Source organism: Nuphar pumila, chromosome 1 (genome assembly GCF_984573655.1).
Source record: "Nuphar pumila chromosome 1, dmNupPumi1.hap1.1, whole genome shotgun sequence".
NCBI classification, from domain to species: Eukaryota; Viridiplantae; Streptophyta; class Magnoliopsida; order Nymphaeales; family Nymphaeaceae; genus Nuphar; species Nuphar pumila.
Genome location: NC_143249.1, coordinates 177,759,653 through 177,770,475, shown reverse-complemented (window position 1 = coordinate 177,770,475; position 10,823 = coordinate 177,759,653). Strand labels below are relative to the sequence as shown.

At 39.3% G+C, this 10,823-nt stretch overlaps 1 pseudogene; it reads right to left on the bottom strand.

Moving 5' to 3' along the window:
- Positions 1 to 4,854: 4,854 nt before the first annotated feature.
- Positions 4,855 to 5,880, bottom strand: LOC149851415 (AP2/ERF and B3 domain-containing transcription factor At1g51120 pseudogene; annotated as a pseudogene).
- Positions 5,881 to 10,823: the final 4,943 nt, after the last annotated feature.

Here is a 10,823-nt window from a genome sequence, read left to right as displayed (position 1 = left end):
CTTTGTTATGAAGAACCTTATATGGCATCTTTCTCATCAATAATTTTGAGGGGCACCACAAAACTTGATAAAGAACCTTATATTGTGTTATTGACATTGATGGGGTTTGATATCCACCCCATATGTCGCAATGGATCAATTAAAACAACTTAGAAGAAGATATGAAACTATTGTGAAATGGTAACCTTGTTTGCTTGACCATGTGACAAATAAAACAATGATCATGAAACACACTCATTTTATTGAAACTAATATTCAAAGTCTGAAATTTGACAAATAACTGAGTCTATAATGCCAAAGAAATTAAGAAGTATTTAAAACATGTTTACCATCGATCTTAAGAGCATAGATCTTAAGAACATAAAAGACCACCGTACAGCCTACCTGCTCCAATCTTCATCTTCGAATAAGGGTCCTGAAAAAACAATAATCTTGTTTAAATATAACATCACATTTCAAATCATGGATCAACTTGCTAACAAAAATAAAATTAAATTGAAATTGTGAAACACATAATACGTTAGACAATTTGATCTTTGGAGATAAAATGACGTTTCCAACATGAGAAACATGAGTAGATGGTCCATTTGGTAGGTCATTGGGAGAACATAAAGTGGGTATCGATGAGACAATATTAGATAAAAAGTTTGTCATGTAATCTATGACACCTGTATCAATAATCCAAACTTGAGACATTGGGAGACAAGCAGAGAGTATGCAAAGATTACTTGCAAGATTTGCCATAGGTGTTAGTTTGGTTATTTAAGTTGATGATGACCATGATTTTATCATATGTTCTTGGCTGAGATAATGAACAATTCAGTTTTTCTTGATCAGAAGTAACAATGTTGGCACTAACTTGGCCGCTAGAAAGAGCATTGATAGGATTCCTTAGCTGGTTAGGAAAACATGAAGATAATAGCACTTTGCTTTTAAGTGCCATAATATGCCACAGTGATCACATTTCTGTCAAGGGCAAGATGAATGTCACCATGCCTTTCTTCCTGAATTTTCAATGCATACCATGGTTTTAAAACTCACTGAGTCAACTCGATGACTCGGCTGACTCGGCTCGGCTCGGCCCTCCAACGAGTCAACTCGGCAAGCTAAACTCGTTCTGCGAAAACTCGGCCTGACTTGGGTTGACTCGGGTTGACTCGGGCGAGTTTTGGGGACTTTTTTCTTTTTTCATTTTTCAAAGGCTATGGGCAATTATTTCATATGTAAGTGTTCATTTTTCAAAGAACAAATAACATAATAACAATAGGCTTACCAACTTAATATAAAATCACAAACACTACAAGAAAAATGTTAATTAGCGACGGAAATTTGCGACGGATTTTTTCCGTCGCAACTTTGCGACAGATTAGCTAGAGAAAACTTTCTTCATGAATCCGTCGCTAAGTAGCGACGGATTAGCGATGAAAGTTGTTTCATCGCTAAGCCGTCGCTAATTAGCGACGGATTAACGACAACGATTTTTTCATCGCTAATTCTCAATACAAGGAAAACATTTTAGCGAGGGAATTTTTCCGTCGCTAATCCGTCGCTAATTAGCGACGAAAAAATTCCCTCGCTAAATCCCTCGCTAATTTTTGATTTAACAGAGCGCAAAATTTTCCCTCTCTCCCCGTTCGAAATTTAAATCGATCGCGCTCGATTTAAACCGACTTCTTCGGAGGACGGCGACGTCGGAGAGCATGACGACGACGAGGCAGTTTCACGGAGGACGACGACGAGGCAGTTTCACGGAGGACGGCGACACCGGAGGACGCCGTCTCACGGAGGATGCCATTTCACGGAGGACGGTGACGAGGCAGACGCAAAAGCGGTGGCCGGAACCTCAGCTTTTGGTAGCTCGTTGGAGCCGAAGATGGCGGTGCCAGCAGCTGCAGTGGATAAGAAGAAGTGGCCGGCCTCTGGACTGTTGAGTGGATCCCGAGAAGCGACCGAAGAAGCAGGGTAGGAAGCCAGTCAACGGGCAGGAGGAGCCGCTGAATCATGTGGAGGCGGGAGGATGACGACGTCGAAGAGCAGCGATTCACGGAGGATGGCGACGCCGGTTCACGGAGGATGGCGACGCCGGTTCACGGAGGACGATGACGCCGGTTCACGGAGGACGGCGATGCTGGAGAGCACCGGTTCTGTGCAATGCCTGTCGGGTGCGGTATAAGTCCGGCTTATTGCTGCCGGAATATCGCCCGACAGGGATCAAATTTTTTTTTATTTTTTTTTTAATTTAGCGACAGATTAGCGACGGATAATGTCCGTCGCTAAGCTGTCGCAAATTAACGACGGAATTAACGACAGATAAGTTTTTTCGCTAATTAGCGAGCAAAAATTCACGATGGCCTCTATCCATCGCTAATCCGTCGCTAAACTGTTTAGCGACGGCTTAGCGACGGATTAGCGATGGATATAGTTTGTCGCTAATCCACGATTTTCTTGTAGTGAAAATTAGTAAAAGTCAATCAAATTTCACATGTCCATCATTCATTCCTTTTGGTAGCTCCAGGTAAGGAATCAAACCCAGTACCCCTCAATGGACATAGAGTGAATCCACTAATCCAGCTAACATAACTGATCCCTCATGCAACCATCTCTGAGACCTACACAATAGTTGGCAGCCAGCCTGTTCAAAACCAACAGCATAAAATGCCCACATTTATCATTAATATATATATACATCAGAGCATTCGCATTATCCAAAGCTTACATGCATTTATGTGCAGATATATAAGGCATGGTCCAATCAACTCTACATCAGAAACACACTTACAAATATCAAGATAAAGTTCAATGTTCCCAAAATTTTGTAAGGATTTTCTGAGGCCCTGCAACACAACAGCTATGTCCATATATTCTGGATGTAAACCATGATCGAGCATGGCTATTATTGCTCCTGCTTGTGTAGTTTCTTTAGTAAATGTGAGATTTGAATTAAGAGCAGTTTTACTTGATGTTATTTTACTTATTAATCAATTAAACTAGTAATTAAGTCATTCTACAAACCTTCATATGTTTAAATGACAATTTATATATTGTCTTTGTTTTAAAATCAAAAGTTAACAAAACCCGGTCCGAGTACCGAGTTGACCGGCCGAGTCACGAGTCAATAAAGAATGAGTCGAGTTCGAGTCACGGGTTTTAAAACCTTGATGCATACACCTTGGAAACGATAGGCAGAGGATTCATAAGGAGTAGCTGGCTTCGAATAGCATTATAGTTATCATTGAGGGCCATTAAAATCCAAACGTGTGTTTGGATCGAATACAAATGTGTCCAATCGGATTCTTTTCGGATTCGGATCAGTGTTTTAATTGGATATGGAGTTTTTTTTATGTATTCAGTATTATCACATGTATTTAGAGATTATTAAAATATGTATTAATGAATTTTTATATTAAAAAGTAAAAAAGGCTGATTCAGCACGATTCACTTCAAAATCTGAATTCGGCCGATTGTGTGAATCATTTTCAAAGTCAATTCAGGTCTGACTCGGACACTGACAACATCGAGTGAACCATAAGCCCAAAGGCAACATGAGAAAAATCTGAATTATATAAAAGAAAATACACTATAATAAAAGAAGCGCCCTCCCAGAGAGAGAGAGAGAGAGAGAGAGAGAGAGTATTCTGTTTGACTACACTAGGGAAGTCAACGGGTTTGGTTCGGACCCAGGTGAAACCAGACCTGACCCTGGTTTTCTGGTATGGTATTGGGTCCGAACCTGGGTCTAGTCGACCCTTCCATAAGAGAAGCTATACAGGGACCCATAAGAACTACATGAACCAGACCCAAGTCATACCCAGTAAAATAATATTCTTTTAGCATTTTTACATTGAATAATTATGGGTCTTAATGGGAACTCGGGTCAGGCTTAGGTCTGGTATAAAATTTCACAAACTATACCCGGATCCATGTCTTAAGTCAGGTCTTCTTATTTATCACCATACCCCGACCCTATAGAGTTTGGTATGGGTCTGGTCAGGGTAAACCCGACCCGTTGACAACCCTGCACTAAACTAACTGAAACTGAAAATTTCTCCCGTTTGCTTTTCTGTTCTAAGAAGGTTTTTGAATGCTCTCTCTCTCTCTCTCTCTCTTATAAAGAGGATCCCTATCCTTACATATGATGTCACAGGATCTATGTTCCATCAAACTCTGATGCATATGAACGGCTATGATTAGTCCCTTTTGGCTAATCCTATGACTTGGACGGATATAATTAAATGTCAGATGGATCCCATCATATGTCGGATGATGGGATTTCTTCTCAAAATTGGAATATAATTTGAAACCATTGAAGAAATTTTTTGAAGAGCCGTGCATAAAAATGTAAAGTAAAAGTCAAATTATGGAAAGTTTACCAGATATTGTGCCTAAAGGATATTAAGCCAACCACCAAGAATCTCATTCCTACCATATGTACACAACATACAAAAATATGGCCATAGTACGAATTATTTGTTGCATTTCTCTAAAATAAAAGGAATTATTTGTTGCACTTGAAATTTAGTAGGCCCAAAAGACTTGAACATTAAAACTACGTTGGATCGAGTGATACATAAAACCACAAATTTTATGTGCTTTGAAATCACCACCTTACGTGGCCTTCATCACCATCTTTCTTCTTGTAATAATGACATCAGTGTTTGTTTTTGGTAGGCCACACTGTTTGCACAATGGTGATATTAAAACACAAAATATTTATATTTTTGCACATCACCTGATCGGACCTCCATAAAAAAAACAAAAACTTGTTCCATAATTTGCAGGACAAAAAAAAGTGTGCGTGGGGGGAGGGGGGTGGAAAAAAAAAGAAATCAATGCAGCCTGAGAAAAGCTTCTCCTTCAACTGATCAAGACGCCAAACAGTCTAACCCCTTTCATCACTGCCGACGCAGAAGCAGCCACCACCTTCTCTCCCACCTCTTCCTCTTCTCCTTCACCATATTCTTGTTCTTCTTCTCTCACTAGCATCCTTCTCTCCAAGATTTCATTACCAACGTAACCCAATCTCCCACCGTCCATACTGGCCTGAGGATGATCCACACCGTCGTGGTGGTGCACATCTATCATGCATAAGTCCTGCCCTTGGTTAAAACCCTCCCTGAGCCCACACCTGTAGAAGCAAACCACGTCCTTTGGCCTCAACCCCTTCTCCTTCACAAACCTATTCCACCCTCTCGTGAACACAAAGCTCTGGCTGCTCTTCCAATAGCAGTACCTAAATTTCCATGCCTTCAGATTGCTGTCCAGGAACAGCAGCTGCGCGTCGTCCCCCTCGTTCTCGTCGTCCCCACCATTAGTCTCCGACACCGGCGGGAAGTGCTTCATGGCGTGCTTCTTCGGTATCACGAGCCGGTTGAGCTTGCTGACGTCGCTCTGCGTAAGCTCCTTCTGAAACAGCAGCTGCACGCCGCCGCCTCCATCAACGCCATTGCCGAGCTTCTCCGTCTCGATGCTGCCGTTATCGAGCGACTTAGACCGGAGGTATGCGGCGAGCTTCGCGTCATAGGATCCGTCTTTGATCATGTTTAGCACAACTTCTGTTGTGTAGAGCGCCTGGAAGTTGGGCTCCTCCAATGTGAGGTCGTTGTGCGGGAAGTTCCGGTGGGAGTCGCCGCTCCGGAGCTTTATCCCGGCGCTGTCATAGGCCATCGCAGCCTCGTGCTCCGACCGGAAGGTCCCCAGCCAGATCCTCTGGTGATTGGCGTATATCTGGGCTCCCCAGTGGCCGTTTTGCTGTAGCACCACGCCCTTGAACTTCATGGAAGCCGTCGGATTCTCCTGCTTCTGCCTTTTGGACGGCGGCGTGCTGCTGCTGCTGTTAGAATCCGAGCCCTCCGTTGAACTCCTCCAGAAATCTTCCGTCATGGTTCCACCAGCAACTACTTGATCTGAAAAAAAAGCAATAAATAGCATACATATTAGCAATGAAGCAACACCAACATGTAATAGTTTCTATTTAACAAATGCATGTACGTAATAAAAATCATCCAATAACAAAGTCGCAAATTATGAGCTCGGTACTTAATGACATATCTAATAGTTTGGTGGTTTTATTAGATGACAGACAAGAAACGCCTGCAATCATTAGCAATAAATAACGAAATCAAGACAAATTTTCATTCTTTGATTGGTTGTAGACGTGTATAAATAAATGTCCTGAGATGCAGTTTACTTACATTGGATGAAGGAAGAAACCAAGAACTCAAATTCTTCAAAGAGAGAGAGAGAGAGAGAGAGAGAGAGAGAGAGAGAGAGAGAGAGAGAGAGAGAGAGCAAAAAGAACATTTGGGAGGTGGAAAGGAAGGCATGGGTAGATGGGTGAAAAGGAAGGTTTCCATTCTAAAGAGAGCAAAAATATTTCTAAAATTAGAATACAGATGTGCACTATAAAATAACAGAAACCTGCTCTTTCCTTAACCAACAACACCCATGATAGCGGACATGTTAAAGAATTTGGGCAAAATCTGCATGACACTTTGCTGTACAGATTGAGCAACCATGTTAGATATTGCTGTACACAAACCTTGCCCAAAAATAACGGGGCCTGTTCTCTCATTCTTTTGAAAATGAAGCTGGTGGCCCCTATTGGGTCTCCAGGGTGGTTTGTTTGTTGGTTGTCAAACATTTTTATCTAGTGAGAAATACTAAATATTTTTAACAACTCATTATTTGTCTGTATAATATTTCATTAGTTGTTCTTAAAGTAAAATAAAATATTGCACATATAAAATTCTCTAAAAACTGACATAGTGATTGTCATAATTAATAGATTTTTCTTCAAATGTTATATTGGTTATCATAATTAAGCAATGTACTAATTGTGGAATTGACATTACTATTTCCATGTTATTCGTTCCTTTAATCCGCATAAGGTCCACATGGAATTGTCATATTGGTTCCGTGTTTTTTGTTCTTTCAATCAGTATCAAGGTTCCCCTTTCATGTTTTCTTAATTAACTCAATCTAAATTAATATAAGAAAAAAAATTCATGCATTCACTAAATAAGCAATTAAAATGCATAACTTTTAAACTGTAAATCATATAAGAGAAAAAATACATTTAACACGCATTCACTAAATAAATAATAAAATAAACAATTAAAATATAAAACCTCTAAAATCTAAATCATATATAAGAAAAAATATATTTAACATGCATTACTAAATAAATTACAAAATAAGTAATTAAAAGATAAAACCTCTAAAATCTAAATTGTATATGAGAAAAAAAATATTTAATATGTATTCACTGAATAAATTATAAAATAGGTAATTAAAATATAAAATCCCTAAAATCTAAATCATATATGAAAAAAATACATTTAACATGCATTTAATAAATAAAAAATAAAATAGACAATTAAATTATAAAAACCCTAAAACCAAAATCATATATGAAAAAAATTAACATGCCTTCACTAAATAAATCATAAAATATGCAATTAAATTGGTTAAAAGAAAAAAGAAGGTGTTACCTTCAATTTTGCAAAGTGCATGAGGTGATAGACCAAAAAAATCATGTTTCATGCATGGGATTTGTGTGGTATAACAAGTATATTAAAATCATGATTGAAAAAGACCATCAGTATTAAGGTCGGTGACTTAAACCACCTTTTTGGTGCTAAAAATATTATAATGTAGAATGCTAACCATAAATGTGCTCCATCCAAGTGGAATGCATCTATTGGTGGAACCAGTAGAACCTTAGTTGAAAGGTATGGGGCCTCTTTTATCTCATTCACTAGCTTCCCTTTTTATTTTGGGAAGAGAGATGAACCTTTTTAGCAACTTTTTTTTTTATATTTACATGAAGAAACCACACACAAAATAAAAGACCTAGGCGAGCTGGCTTTGTCTACCATACTTACAATCAGAGAGAGAACCTAGAGTGAAAATGGAGAATGTTTGTCTTTCTTCTCTTGGAGATCCATTGTATCCTCATGATGGTGAACCACCGCCCCCCATAGACACAACCCTCAGAAAAGGTTGGTTTGGGAAGAAGCAGTGATGGCCTAGAATCTAGGTCGAGGCAATCTTGGGTTGTTGTTATCGGTGAAGAGAGATCATCTATCATGATGGAATCTGATCTACCTCTTGTGAGGGGTTTGAATGGAACAAATAATGCTCACATGTTCATCTCAGCTTCAAAATATAATCATATGCTTCAGCCATTATGATGGTGTGCCATAGTAGGTCTTTCGAGAGGAGAACAATTCAAGTGATTGGATTTTAAAATCATTTTCTCGAACCTACAAAAACTCTAGTCTCAATTTACTGCCCTTTATTTCATTGAACTTAATAATGGTTTGTTCCTTATTCGGGTTGCAAATGAGTCTGATTTGAAGATGATTTTGTGTCAAGGAATGTGGCGAGTCGGAGGATGGACACTCACAACTAATTGTTGGATGCCCGACATGCCTTTAAAACTTGAATCTCATAATCGCATTCCCATATGGATACGATTGCCTAACCTCTCTTTGGAACTATGGAATATGGTTTATTAAGAGAAGTAGACCATTTCACTCATACCCTGGGTAGAGGTCATTTTGCTTGTATTCGTATAAATGTTCTGTTGGAGTTTATCCCTCAATCTTCCATTAAAATTCAAATAAAAAATGGTCAATGCTTTGATCAGATTATTGAATACAACAATAATGTCAAATATTATAAAGAGTGTCTCTCTCTACTATTTGGAGGCACATGTCCAAAGAGATCTAAAGAAAATAGTTTGACCCCAATGACTCATGATGGATGGACTCTTCTGTGCATGACTAGACATAATCGAAAACCGAAGACACCATCAAATAAGAGTGCCCCAACCAATCGCTATCAAGTCCTATCATTAGTGATCCAAGAGGAGGGAGGAAAACTCTATAGAGTTGGCAGCGAACGCTTTGCAGAAGTCGGATGCAATGCAGGTTGAAATCCCACTTGGGTTTGAAATTGAAAAGCATTGAGTGCCTTGCAACATGCCTAGTCATGAACAACCTGGTTCTTGAGATTGCCACTGATTCCAGTATCAAGATTTAGGAACCATCCAAATGTCCTACCCTAGTGAAAGAATCTGACAATGAACCACTAGATTCCAGCAAGCAACTACCCTCCTCCAATAAGGCAACCATCCCTATCATTAATGAGCTGGTAGGCAATCCGACATTGACACCTGACATTTTCCATAACTGCCCACTTCCTCTCCATCAAATTCAAAATTCGTGGTGCCTAATCCTTTTGATATCTCCAACTCCCACCCTACAATAAGCCAACCCATACCTGGATTACCTATAACGGTTCTACATCCTCCACATCAAATCCTCCCATATCACCTAACAATTCCACAACTAGTCCTCATAATTTCGTGTTTAGTGCTCGTGCCTCACCCAACACCATGACTGATATCCTGCCCTCTAAACCTCCTAACAAAAATCCCTATACAACAAACATTCCCTCCTCTACCCATATTGGGTCCAAAATTAATCAGACCAAACTTTTCAAAGGTAGTAAACAAGTGGCCCTTGCTGATATTTCAAATTTCTCAGGAGATCTCTTTGTTCTATGTCACGTTCCCAAGTGACCAGTCACAATAGTGAAGTAGGATAATTTAAATTCAGCGCCCAGAGGAGATGCCTCTGATCATGATCATGTCTCACAAGTGAAGGAGGTTGAAGATGGCTTGTCCCTCCGTCATTAATGAAAGTCGTATCATGGAACCTCAGGGGTCTCATGAACAATATCACTTAGTGAGACTTGTAACATTTCCTTACTGACCCTAAAACTGATCTAGCCTTCATCATTGATTTTCAGCTCTCCCCAAAGTGGTTGTGTCTTATCCTAAAAAGGTATCACAATTACTTGAATATTCTTAATCTTTCGAATGCGAAAGAAGAAGTCTGTATATGTTGTTTATGGAATCCTTGCACAACATACAATATTCTATGCAAATGCCTTATTTCCTTCAAATTAACATCCTCCACAATTTCATTCAAGCACAATATGTATTCGGAGTGTACCTGCCCATGGAACCTCACTTACATCGCTCTGCATTCCCTGCTTTTTTGATGCAAGCAGATAATAAACAACAACAACCAATTTTGTTCCTTGGTGATTTTAATGTGATGCGTAGTCACAATGATAAAATTGAGGGGGCCTCCCCTATCTCTTCCTTGTTGTTATGGAATGTTTGGAGGTGCACATTCAAACTGATATCATTGATAAGCTTATCCAAAAACTGACCATTCTATAATAATGTCGAGATTGTATTTCCTCTCTTATGTTTATGGATGATGCCCTCTTTCTGCAAAGCTAATGATTCATCTGTAAGCCATTTCAAAAAATATATTTATAGAATTTGAAAAGTTATAGGGATGAAGATCAACCGAAAAAATCGTAGTTCATTCTTTAAAATGTGAATCAGAGTGATGGTGAATATCTGCATATGTTGATGGGTTGGAGTAGTGGCTTGTTACCCTTTAAATACCTTGGGTTACCGCTCTTTGCTGGGAACCTGCATAGTGATTGGTGCTCTGATCTACTTTCTTAGGTGAGGAAGAAGCTTGATGTTTGACAATCACATATATACTTTATCATATGCAGTATGGGTTTTCCTAATCAACGTCCTTGCAAGTACCCCACTATATTGGATCATATGCTTTAAGTTGCCTTCGACAATCATTCAAGAACTTGAGATAACCTTCTACATCTTCTTATAGTCTGGTGCGAGCCCTATCCCAAAATTTTACCTTCTTAAATGGAGCCATATATGTTGGCCTAAGGTGGAAAAGGGAGTTGGGTTACGAAGAGTCAAAGAAGTC